Below are 14,175 nucleotides of genomic sequence, written 5' to 3'. Positions count from 1 at the left end.
ACTGATAATGCTTCATTGTATATTTCCCCCGAACAGATTTAGCTTCTTTAATTACAAACACATAGTGAAACTTGTACCTTAAAAAACTACTGCATTCCTCTTTGGCCTTCTTAGAAAACTATGGGGAATCTGCAGTTAGAGTTTTAACAGGGACTAAAAGAGGAAAGTGCATCCCACCTGCCCTCGCGTCTACCTCCCGTACACACCAGCATTGATTTTAAGCTTTTCTTGCTTGTCTATACAGCAGTCAGTGTCCTTGCTCCACAATACATATTAGACCTGCTTAAAAGCGATAAGCCATCCCGACCTCTCGGGTTATCTAGCATTGGTCTTCTGGCTGTACCTAAGGCCTTTTGAAAATCTTGTGGACCTACCTCATATTTCTTATGCTCCTGATAGAAAAGCCTTGAGAAGTTAACTTATTTTAAAGGATAAATGTTTGGTTTTTTTTCCCACCAGTGAAGATGAATATTAGGAAGAAGATAAAGAAAGGGCCATTTGGAAATTGATTTCAGAAATGATATCTGTAGAAAAAAACTGTTGAATTAACTGTAGGAAAAAATCTGTAGAAGAAGTGTAACTTGAATCCTACTCATTGATCTGTGATAATAGCACATGCTTCTAACACAGCGTCCTTTGTTCCCATCTTCAACTGAGCCATGCAACTGAAGTGTGTGCATGTGTGTGGATTAGCTCCATGTGTACACTCTTGGAGCCTTAGAACCTTACAACATGCCCTATTTGATCTGTGCTTGTAGAGATACAGTATGTGCATATGTGTGTATATGGATGGTGAAATTCCCATTCCAAAAGAACTCCAAAGGCGGTCACGCTTTCGGAGGCTTGCATCAGTGTTGCGTTGCAACATCAAGCCCTCTGTGCTTTCCCTGGGAAAACAATAGCTTATCTACTCCCCCTCTTGTCCGCACCTGACAACATCAGCATTCAAGGCCTCTTTAGCACCCAGACAGCGAAGAGCTACTTAGCAGCACAAGCCCATAGGATTAACTGCTGATCTACTCATTCACTTTAAGCACTGCAAACAGCAGACTTGATGATAGCAGGGGTTTAAAAGTTGGAGGTGAGGCACTTATCACCAGATGAGCCACTTGATATCTCATCTTTCACTTTGTAAACTTTCACTGCAGTGAAGGTGATAAAACCGGGACACAATGGCTGCTGGATGGCTCTAGTGGCCTCTCCGTAGGAAGGAAAGATATCCTCAGAGTGTACGGACACCACAGAATGGCATGCAAATTAATTCAAGCATCTTTTGTCTTTTGGAGGCCCTAAAGGCACAATGTCTGGTTGCCGTATCGGGTGGTGCTGTGAGGGCATTGAGGTGCACTGGAGCATTTTATTCACCAGAATAGGAGGAGGAGGACCTTATTTTGATTTATTTTGGCTTTAATGAGAGGAAATTATTCAGAGGTGTATGAACTTATAAACACCATTGGAGGCTATTGAATTTTATTGCACAGTTTACTATTATTGTTTAAGATTCATTGGGCTTTAGGCGTGAGCAGTAGCCTCGATTTACGGCCAAAGTATTGACTAGAGTGAGAGTTCTTTGTTATGAGAATTCAGATGATTCTTATTTGAATGGTTGCTTTTCAAAACCCTGATAACATAGAGAGATAAAACCGCAACTTATTTGTGGGGTGGTCAAGCAAAAGACTTTCCATGGTCTTTATTAAACAAACTGACCTTTTTCAACAGCATTGTGCAAGTTGCATTTTGAAAGATGAATTCCTGTTTATTTTGGCTTGGGGTATATCTCATTAATGTGGCTATTGCAACTCTAAGTGTCATGCTAACTTTGCACTCTTCACCCCCACTGTGGATTTTTGTGGAAACAAGGAGTTGCATAATGGCTGCACAGTATTCTTCAGAGTTAAGCAGCTTGAGCCTTGTGTGTGTGCGTTTTTTTAGACTATTGTGTGTTTACCTCTGATTGAGAATAAGAGACACATTTAAAATGATTTTTGTAAAATTAATATTTTTGGTAGCCCCATTGTAACAATGACAATCCAATGAAAAGCCTGAAGTGTCACCATTGAGCAGTAAACATTTGACGTTTTACACTCAAGTGTTACTGGTCTTCTACTCTGGTTAACTGGAGTGAGGTTTGTTGTGGGATTCTGGACAATTCTTATATGGGTAACAAAGAAAGATAAAACTTGCAAATTGATTTGTGGGATGGTCAAGAGAAAGACAACTTTGCTTCAATGGTTTTTATTAAATAAACTACATTTTATTCTTTCAATGCAGCACTGGGTAAAAAAAAACATCTCAGAAGCTCAGCCTTCACTCAGAGAAACTTAAATCTAAACACCTCTCTTTCATTTCATGTCACAAAAGTATTTATTTTCTGTTCTTTCTTGTTGGCATGTGAGAAAAAAAAGAGATTTTTTTTTTGAAGGAGATCTTTTCAAATAAAACTCTATCAAATCATCCAGCTGGTTTCAACTGCTCTGTGGAATTCAGTGTTACTGGAAAACAATGACTATCTGCAACATATTCAGTGTTACAGTGTTCATGTCTCTGTGATGCATTCCATGCAGGAAGTCTCATGACCCTTCTACTATAACACACTCTCGCTCTCTCAGCCACCCTCTTAACTATTCTCACAGACTCACAAAAGCACCAAATCATCGTCAACACCACCTCTCCACAATATGTCCTGGGGAGAAATAAACACATAGTTTAGAGTTTTTTCATCTGCCAAAAAGATGCATGGCTGCTGTTTTTAGAAACTGGCCATTTTCTCAAAGCATAACTAGGGAAAAGAAAAGAAAGAATAATAACTGCAGAAGACAATCACTTCCTACCCAGAAGTGGGAAGAAAAACTCCACTCATTTTTCTTGTATTATTGAATCATTTCTTGCCCCCGAGAAGTAACTATGATACAGAGAGGAGGGAAAAGAATTAACCAGTGTTGTGGAAGCATTTTAGATTACCAAATGTTAATTCCGAGAGCTTAGTCTCAAACTTTCTGTCTGCCCGAGTGTATTTTTTGAACAAATTAGGTTCAATATTTCATGTGACATGAATACATTTAGATTTCATCTAAAGATACTGTAGATTTACAGCATGTGTCATGTAGACGATTAATCTGAAATATTTAAAAAAGTGCTCCCAGTGAAGGTAGTGCTAATTAGCACCAACACTACCCATACAGCTCTCTCTACGAGTTCAGAAACCTGTCTAGTATTCTTTTTGCTGAGTGGTTCATTGCATTAATCGAACCACTCCTGCAGCGCTGTGTTTGTGGATAAGGAACACTTCCCTCAGTGGAACAAATTAGCTCTATTAGCCGTATGATAAAAGGGAGAATCTCCATTTCCCCATGTGAAGTCAAGCAGCTAAATACAGCTCCTCGTGATGCTTGACGGGGTTGGGAAGATTCTCTTGACCACTGTGCTAGGACTGATTTATTTCGCAACAGTTAATGCTTTCGTAAAATGCATTTATTTGTTTATTTACTGTTCAGCAGTGTGGGATTTTGCATCTATTTAAAGATCTGCAGGAAGTAGCATACCCTACAGTTCACCCTCATGCTGAGGTCTCATGGGACTTAGAGTTCATGGGAACCAGAAAGGAGTTTTCTGACTCCAGTGACTTTTTGTATGTCTTCACATCCGCCACTGCACTCACTCTCAAAACTAATCATCCCCCATTCCCCATCTTCCCAAACTATAACCACTTCCCTCCATTTTCTGTTTTTATCCTTATCCACAATCTTGCTTCTGCCTCCTCACTTCCTTCACCCTGTTCCAGCTCTCTTTATGAACTTCTCAGCTACACTGCACAGACTTAACAACCTTTGCGATGCTCTTTCTAGCCCGTTGTCTTTTCATTCTCTTGCTTCCATTCTCCTGAATCAGCTTAATTGCTGTGCTCCTCTCCATCTGCATGTTTGACGCTTTATCTCCCGTTTGTATCATGTTCTCAAACGATCGGCTATTATCATTCTCCACCTGAATCATCTACACCACATTCATATACATTTAAAATGGCACTCATGCATGCGCACACACACACACACACACACACACACACACACACACACACACACACACACAAACCTAACTCAGCACATGTGAGACCCCTTGGTCCCTGAAAACCTTTGACCCTCTTTTCCTGTTCATCTGGGCCCTATTAAAATAAGCACTGATTAGAAAGCTAACAGGAGCCAAGATTACCCTGTAATGAAGGAGTTCTGCTTCTCATTGCTTCTCTCGTCTTTTGTCTCAGCTCTGTTCTCTCTCACTGAATCAAATGAAATAACTAGGACAATCAAGATGGCTGATTGGAGTGAAGGATATTGGAAATGTGTCTGTGGTTTCACAAATTGCTGACCTAATACACGGGAGTGGATCCGCACTTGTTTTGTAGGTCAGTACTGCAGCAAAAGTCGATAAGAGTGCGTGTGCCTCTAAATTAGCTATGCATTACATTAAGCTTGACCTTAAAACAAAGTGAGTGTACTTTCTGTGCTGTTTGAGCTTGAAGAGCACTGATTGGATTTTTTTTTCTGCAAATTGATATAATCAGTTGAAAATTGCTGTCAGGGTGCTGTTGCGGTGAGAAGATTGCTACTTGGATTTTATGTTATTGTTGTACCATTCCCTGCACCTTTCTCACAGAGCATTCTGCCAACACAGCTGCTACCCAGTTGTTCACTGCTGTTCTAACTGGCAAGAATGTCTTCATTCATGTATAACCCCTACCAGTCAGGAGAGCCTCACTGTGTAACTATATGTGTGTTTGGGTTGTGTATGTGACTCCAAGTGTCTTGTTCTTAACTTCCATGAGCATGCATGCACATAAAGCACAGATGCCCTGTTCTTGTTCTGTTTCCCATGTAAGCATGTCTTTGCTATCCATGCTATAACACTGGACCTTACCCAAACACAAAGCTCTGTGCAGAAAAACCCGACAGCTGCACTCAATTACATTAACTACCATGGGCTGAAAACACACACTCGCTCCAGCCACTGGCTCCAGCCATAATCAACGACTTATTTAATAAGCCCAAAAAATGCAGCTCTCTTCTTTCTCTGTTGTACTCAACCATCCAGCTACCCTCACTGTATATACACAGTAATCTTTAATGCTCACATATATGCTTTATTTTTCCTAAGCACATTTGTTTCTGGTTCAGCTTCCTGCTGGGGTCAAAGCTCAACTCTTCGGAGGTAACTGAGTGTTGTTGTAGGACATGGGGGAAGGGTTCCTGGGAAATCTCAAGCATTCTCATGAATAGCTCCACAGAGGAAGTGTCACAAATTTCTCACACAGATATTCAGGGGAGTTAACATCTAATCTGCTGGGAGATGAGAAACCAAGAGTTTGCAGAGAGGGAGGTCTGGCGAGCTTATTCATCACAGCTTTGCGAATGAATCGAAGCACTGATATCTGATGTTTTAACAAGTATCCCCTCTAAGGTATACATAGGAAATTTCAGCCAGGATAATCTTGAGGCATTAACTTGCTAAAGGGGAATGTTAAATTAAAAAAAAGATTTGGTTGTGTATCTTAACCATAGCTACCATGACTACCCTGAAATTGTTGTTGTAAATTCATTACTCAGGACAATAATGCATTTTGTTATTCTTAGGTTGTTTTATTGTTTTAATGGGTCAAAGTACCTAACATAGATAAGATTAAATTACACTTTACACATACAAAGTTGCTTGAATGCTAAGTCTTGAAGACTGCCTCCTCTATTTTGTCTTTTATTTGGGGCTCTCATCTTCAGGCTTTTATTGATGGCAACACATCTTTAATCAAGAATTAAAAATAATAGTAATTTTTAAAAAGATTTTAGTATTTCTAATTATGTTTTAGTTTCTGAAAAGGAGAAACTACATATAAAATTGTGTATAATTCCTAATGCAGTATTTTTGTTAAATCCTTTGAATTAAAGCTGAAAATCTGCACCTCAGTCACACCTTGATCATCTGATTGATTTTTTTGTATCTGCTCCGATTGTGGTGGGTTCACCACTCCTAGGAGTGGGTGGTGGGTCACGTCTCCCATGTGTGAAGCTGAGCCAGGTTCAGTTTTTTCCAATTGCAGTTTCTCATGTGGTATCTTGGGAAAATCAATTGTCCACCGTGATATAGTTTCTGGCGTCCCTCTGGCATGCACCTGCTGCATACTTGTTTCCAGCATGTTCAACTGAGAGGAAAGCCAGAGGCAGACCTAAGAAGACGAGATACAACATATCTCAGCTCACTTGGGGATGCCTAGGTCTCCTCCCAGAATAGCTGAAGGAGGTGGCTTGGGAGGGTGAGATCTGAGCATATTTGCTTGAGACAGCTGCCCCAGCAACACAGACATGACATAAATGCGGATAATGGGACGGCGAATGGGTGGTTGGATGGATTATTTTCTCAGATTCTTCCTAAAAGTCAAACAATAAATGAAAATGAAAATGAATTCCAGTCCATGAGCTTTTAACATGTATTATATTTGTTTGTATTCACTCTGTGTTTAGGCCTCTTCTTTTATGATTCCTTATGCACTCCAAGCTGTATCCACTATCCTCCGAGATGGAAATCATGTGTGCTGAACAAGAACTGCACAGATGAACTAGGTTCATGCATGTAGGTAGAGCTATGAAAAACCAGGAAACAGCAGAAGGCAACGGCCATCAATTCATTATCTCATAATTATTCTAAACCTGGTGTGCGAAAAAATATAAAAATGCAAACATGAAACTCTATATGTGATCTTAACATAATAATATCTAAAATATTAATTGGCCAGTAGCTGGTCATGTTCGATGTTTATAGTTTATAGCTCTTAGAACACTTTTTTTTCATGTACGGGTCTCAAGTGAAGTTATCCTCAGCTGTTTTTGCCAATATTAGCAGGTAAGATGGCTGGTAGAAAGGGGCCACCCTCACAGTGCATAGCTCATTATTGTTTGCAAGACTAATGTTCTGGCATTTTGCTGTCATGAATAGTTCACGGTACATTGATCAGGTAATGAAAGACAAGACTCAGGAGTGTTATCCTCAATATAAGTCCCTTGGTACGATCACATGAGGACTTTGCAGCACATTTTTGTATATAAAATGAAAATATTATCAAATTGGCTCAACGTTCTGAAGCAAAAATAAGATCTAAAAAGTTATCTTTTATTATATGTAAAGACGAAGTTCTGTAGTTGCTATAAGTGAACAGGAAAGAAAAGTAAATGCTTTCAACACAAAGAATGTGAAACATTATTTAATACTTCATATAAAATCATAAATAGCAAAAGTGATATAATGATGAATTCAGTCTAGTACAAGGAAGTATAGTTAAGTTATCATTTCATTCCAAAAATCCTTTCATTCTAGTAAGAACAAATCGATGTCAAAGAGCATAATTATCTTGTCTTATCAGACAAATAACGTGGCTTGCTACGGTGTAATTATACTGTCAAATAAGTTTGTGCTCAGTTGTTGTGAGAGAAATGTTAGTATTTTATTTTTTATAATTTAGCACTAATAGGAGGGTATCTGTGTCGGTGCCATGTGCGCATTCAGCTTGTAGATACACCTTGCCAACAAATCTTGCAAGTGTTAGATCATAACTTTCCGAACTGTCATCCAAATCACTTCTGGCTGAAAAAATCAGGAACAACAACAATCTGGCAACTGCCATATCAGGACCCAAATCAAAGCCTCGATTCACAAAAAAATTCACAAGCTAATCAGTGACGCTGCTGTGGGTCTAGATTTCATATGAAGTACAAGATTATGCATAGGTGGCAATCAGTCTACATTGCTTGTTTACAGTTTATTAGTTAAAATTAAGCTTTTCTCAAAACATTTTTAATACTGTACAGGAATATCTATCAGATGATAACAAAGACATTGGCCTAATCCCAGACTGTTCCCCACACTCTCCCATCCCTGACGAGCATAACTCCATGTGGAGACATGCTGAAGGGTTTTTTAATTAAGAGGTAGCACAAATACACACATTTAAGCATTAGAATGCTCTGACTTTTTTCTAACTGAAATAGAAACTGCAGGTGACTATATTAACACCTTGTACTTCACTTTTGTTGCTTTAGTTATGGATACACCTTGCCAACAACCTTGTTGCTTTGGAAATCGTTATTGTTGTCAGTTCTTGAATTGAATCTCTCTTGATCTCTTGATCAATGGTGTTTCTAAAAAGCACTCGGAAATGGCATTTTATTCAAAAAAAATACTGTTTTATTTTCTTTAAGACAGAGTTTATTAAATCCTTTAAGAAATCATCATTCACATTTTGGACTATACGTATATTCTGTAGCCTTGACTTGCCTTAAATTAAAAGTGAGGGAATTAAAACTTAAGTTTGACTTAAGATCTGCCACTCCTCTCACTTACCCACATGGGAGCCAATTACTAATCACCATTCCCTTTAACAATCCAATTAGCTGCACTTGTAGTGTGCTGCTTCCAGCTCTGGATTATGGATGCCAAAATTCACCAACCACTATCATACCAGCAGCAGCATTAAGACTCTATCTAGACTCATTATGTTCAAAGTGATGATAGTCATTTTGCTGTCAGTGAAACCAACTCGAATCTGCAACATCTTTAAACTAATAATGTTTTTGTTCTTTTGTTTTTTACTTCTAGCTTTAAAGCAGTCTCTACGGTTTGAATGATGTTTTGCTGCGTCCCTTATAAATCTATAATAGGTAATTTACACATTTCTCCTTCACAATCCAACTTAGATCATTCATATACTTTGTATATTTATGTTATACTCCTTGACTTTAATTAAGCAGCTGCATGGTATGGTCACTAATGTTACGTTCATTGATAATTTATCATCAGATGACTACTACTGTGAATAAGTACTAAAAAGTTAAACTGTATTAAAAATAACTTTATGATCACATTGTGTATCATCATAATGTTCTAGCTAGGGATGTGCTAATACAATATTTGGATCGACTATTAATCTGATACTAACCCAAAAAACTTGCACATGACATCATGCGCACCTCATTCAAGAACTGTCCGCCATATTCACTATAATTCAGGATTATTACATGTCCAAAATAGCTAACAAGTGAATGTCACGTGGTAAGTGGTCATGTGTCTGCAAAACCTCTTTATCAGATGGCAATGACAGTGAGCCAGTTTATAGTCCAATCCATGCGACAGCAGCACCTAGTGCCAAAGCTAAGATAGCATGGAGGAAGTTAACAGCAAAAGGATAGCAGCTTGGGGATATTTTTACGCTACTATACTACATGTTTGCAAAAAGTTTTACTTACTGCAGACTGCGGTCAAAGCGAACTTTCTCTCGTTCTGCTCTAGTTCACTTCCTAGCTTTTTTTACTTTTATGCTTATCATAGTTAGTCAGAGACCTTATCTTATGAAGCTTTATCATACTAATGGTAACATATTGTGCGATTGTCAGTCAGAGTAAATATTACGTTTAATTTCAACTGTCTCTTATTAGTAGCACACCTGTTGTGTGTGTGTGTGTGTGTGTGTGTGTGTGTGTGTGTGTGTGTGTGTGTGTGTGTGTGTGTGTGTGTGTGTATACCGGTTTTTCCTATCTTGGTGGGGACCAAAATCTGAAATTTACTATACTTGTGGGGACCAACAGCTGTCATGGGGACCAAAATCCAGGTCCCCACGAGTTTGAAGACATTTTTCAGACTCAAAATGTGGTTAGGGTAAGGGTTAGGGTTAGGCGTTCATTTTTGATGGTTAGGGTAAGCGGCTAGGGAAAGCATGTCGATGAGATGTCCCCACTAGGATAGCAACACCCATCGTGTGTGTGTGTGTGTGAGTGGGGTTGGGAGGCAGGTTCCATACATGACAACTATTTGCTGCCTAGTGACTCTCACTTAATAAGACCAGTGCAAATAAATTACATGAATAAACCAATTCATTGTATTTTTTCTTGGCCTATTTTCACTTATTATTTATCTAATAAATGCCAAAAAAAATCAGCAAATGTGCTCTGATTAATTTCACAAATTTAGGAAAGCTGGGCTTAAGCTTAGCTTGTTGTTTTGTCATATATAAAATAATGTTTTTTTTCCTCACAGTGAGAGATACAGTTTTTGAACTTAACATTCGTATTATTTCTTGTTATCGGCACTTACCCACATCCAAGGCATCAGATCAGAACTGGAAAAAGCTTGACTGAGGAATTCCTAGTCATAACATTGCTTTACTCTACATGATAGTATTCAATATTTTCCCTTTCCTGTGGAGTTATACGAACAAAAATGTAATGACACCAAGGAAAGCTACCCTTTGATTGACTGTAATCATGGATTACTCTGAATTGTTGAAAACATTTGGAATTATGTAAGTACACAAGTCAACAAAATATATAACAATGTTGTCCATAACATCTTATAACAGCAGCAATAATAATAAGTGAAAAAAAAATGTTTTCTATTGTTACCTTCCCTCTCTGCTATACATAAAGTTAATTTCCCTGAACATCACTTCAAAGCATTTATTACTGCAGGTTCCTTGGAGAGCATGTCAGTGTATTCAAGTTAAACAGCCACATGCTTATTATGAAAGCAAATCCCAGTGTTTGCTTAAAAAGACAGAGGGAAGAGAGAGACATTGTTAACGATGTGGAAGACGATAAATAAGTGCTGGCTATGGCTCCTTGTCTGACACTTTAACTGGAGACATCAATTATTTATCCAAGTAAAGAGGGTCAGGGTGTGTGTGTGAATGAGAAGAGAAGAGTGTGTTAATGAAAGCGAGAATGTATGGTGCTCAACTGTACTTTTGAGCATAATAAGAATATGTGTGCTTGTCCAGTGTCCATGAATGTCCTCTAACCTAGCTGTATGACAAATCTATGAAGGAGTTCACCCTCATTCAAATCTAGATATCCATGTGCTTTAAAAAGTTTCACTGCCCCTTTTTCCAGGACGTCTCAGGGAATTCTTTAATGTAAAGGGAAATGGAAATACGCTCTGACTGCTCAAGATAAGACTTTTAATTTGCTACTGTAAATTGAAGCTATTTGTCTTCAAACCCCAACTTCTGTTTCAGCCTGCCCATATCTCAGACAGAAATATATCGTTCAAATTAAGTCAAATGTAGAAGCATGTGGTGGCATTTTTTTTTTTATGTCTTTTGCTGCTTCACAAGGCATGAAAGTGAATTTGGCTGAGGTCAGTACAGTCACAGAGCAAGGTTAAAGAATCTAATAAAAATATTTTCTTTTCCATTGCATGTTTTGATTTTTGTTTTTGTTTGGACATCATCATGTTGGTCCCTGAAAAGAAGCAGAAAAACAGTTCATCGTTCTGCACTCGTCTTCACCATGTCTGATTTTCTCCTCTCCTTCTCTGCATTTCCGTACAGCTCACTCTCATCCATCAGCTTTGTCACCTCTTTCCGTTTCACTAATTTCATCTCATTACATTTCTTTCTCCCTTTTTTGTTCTCCCATTATCCCTCCCACACATTCCCACAACTGCAGTGCAACCTCTAAGTGCCGGTCACAGTCACACAAACCACAAACTGTTGATTCCTGGAATATTTTTGTCCAGAGGCCAGACCATTACTGACCAGTGACCATACATAGCATACTATAATTCAGAGTTTATTTCTATTTTATAAGCTCATGCAGTTGGATGATAGTTGTGCTCATTGCATCTCAAATGGTGGGAAAGTACCTAAGATTAAATCTGATGGCTAAGATACACAGTCATAATGCACAGAGTTCTTATTGAGCAAAAATTGGTGGTCTATAGTATCCGGGCATCTTAATGGTCTCCATATGTGCCTTGGCTACCACACGCAGTCAAAGCAGCACACAGACTCATGTTTGAGGAATCAGTGAAGTCTAGAATCTCCTCACAAAGAATCAAAAATAAACTCAACTTCAACATGGCCTCTTTATATCCTGCCATAGTTCTCATGTTTGTTTCCTTTACATAAAGAACAAGTGCCCTGCTTCGCAGAAGAATGAGGGAAAATTGTTTAAACAAGGGCAAATTTATGGCGCCATGCAGGCTGCTGTGCCATTTCATCGAGGGGAGTGGTCAGAATGTAATACCGGTCGGTGTATGAATGTCCCATTGATCAGGGCGTTGCTGCTCATTTCTCACTTGGAGAAGACAGAGCGACAGAGTGTAGCAAGGCAGTGAGTATGAATAGCCAAATAAATGTCAAACTGAGGGAGTGTTAATCGTTTATGAGTGTGTGTGTGTGTGTGTGTGTGTGTGTGTGTGTGTGTGTGTGTGTGTGTGTGTGTGTGTGTGTGTGTGTGTGTTGTAGCCAAGTACATGCCAGCGTTTAGGATGTTAATTGATTTTCACGAAGTTTTATTATGCATTGGTAGTCAAAGTCAGCAAGTGGTATAAATTTTTGTTTAGTTTACTTATTTCTTAACATGTATCCATAATTTAACTGTTCAGTAATAGAAGCTGTTCACTCAGCTCAGTGGAGGCTCAGTGGAAGACAACATGTAGTGTAGACCAAGGATGCTGTGAGTTGACAGTGCTAACCACTTCACTACGCTGTCTACGCCGGCTCTCTCTTACCCTTTACCCGCCCCTGTTGCTTGTCTCGTGTTTCTATGGTGTATTGATAGTCATGTGCTTTTGTGCTGAGGTGTTTTTTCTTTTATCAAACTGTTCTCCCACTAGGAGCTCAGTCTGAGTGGAGTTTTTTTTCTCCTCCTCTTACCTCATGTAGTGTATTTTCGTTGTTTTTTTCCTATCAGCCTACCTTCTGACATGTCTGGCCAATGTGATGTTTGTGTAAAGTTGGTCAGAAGGTTCCTTTGTGAGTGCGCATGCGCCATTAGCGTGCTGCCTGCTGTAACCCCTAATTTCCCTCGGGATGAATAAAGTATTCTGATTCTGATTCTGATTCTGATACTACAGTTCTGCCATTATGAACAGAATAGTTGTGACAGATTAATGTTGTTGGTGCCCTTCCTGTCAGTGCCCTGTCAAAGATCTTGCCCTTAGGTGCCACAGTTGACAGGAAGGTGCCCTTTCCCCTGTTGTCTATGAATGCAATAAGTCCCTAAAATCTGAAAAACAAAAAACAATTAGTTTGTTGCTGCCTTTTAAAATGGCCTGAATGAAAGTTTGAAAAATATACCTACTTTCTGGCAAAATACCGTGAAAGATTTATATGATTTTGGTGAGTTGTTCATGTTTATTGCCAAAACAGAGGCTGCATACCTCTGTCGAAGCACAAAAATCCTTTAGCACCAAGAGCCAATAGATATGGGCAGACTGAGACAAAATGTTACATTACTTGGTGTTTCTAAATGCTTGGCTGTGTCTGTGTGTTAGCCCTATGACAGACTGGTAACCAGGGTGTAGCCTGCCTCTCATTCTATGACACCTGGCATAGGCTCCAGCATCCACTGGATCCAGTTGGAATAATTAAGGATTTCTAACTTAGTCCTAGCCCTACCTGAGGTAAAATTTTCATACAAGTCTATCAATACATTTTTCAACAATCCTGCAAACAGTTTGACAATTTGAGACAATCAAATAAACAATCACATGGATATTTATATTATTTAATGGATATCAGTGAGTTCATCAGGCTATTAAAACTTTGAAGTTTCCAGAGATTCTGGGGTCCTTAAGCAGGTCATATTAGTATCAACATAAGTAGTGCATTGGTTAAGTATATGTACTAATGCAGAGGGTGTTTCTTTAAAAAAAAATCTGGCCTTGGTATTTGGCACGCAGCAGGCCATCGTGTTGCCCATTCAAATATATACAGCAATGTGTAAAACATGAACAGATTAATTCTGCTGTCTTCTTTGTGATTGCCGAGATGGTATTTACTGATTGTTTCCAAAATCTCATATTTGGATCATTAAGTGTTAAGCCCTTATCATTAACACTTATCATTTCATCTATTACCTGAATGTCCCACAATATAATTTGCTGTATTAGAAATTTGCTGGTCTATGGAAAAATTTAAATTTTGGTCAGGTTTTCGTAACAGCATACTGTTTTGTTTTGGGGGTTTTTTCATGAAGAAAGTAAGAGAGTTCAGAATGTAACTCTGCATGCCTCCATTATAATGTAAAAAGGTAGCAGGTTTTTGGTGTCCCAATACACTGTGCTGTATTCATATTTTTCTTTCACTCAGAGTTGGGAATATGATTTTATTTCTCCTAAACTTGCGTGACGTCTGTCAAA

This window comes from Aulonocara stuartgranti (genome assembly GCF_965226115.1).
Source record: "Aulonocara stuartgranti genome assembly, chromosome: 6".
Taxonomy (NCBI): Eukaryota; Metazoa; Chordata; class Actinopteri; order Cichliformes; family Cichlidae; genus Aulonocara; species Aulonocara stuartgranti.
This window is presented reverse-complemented; position numbering follows the sequence as displayed.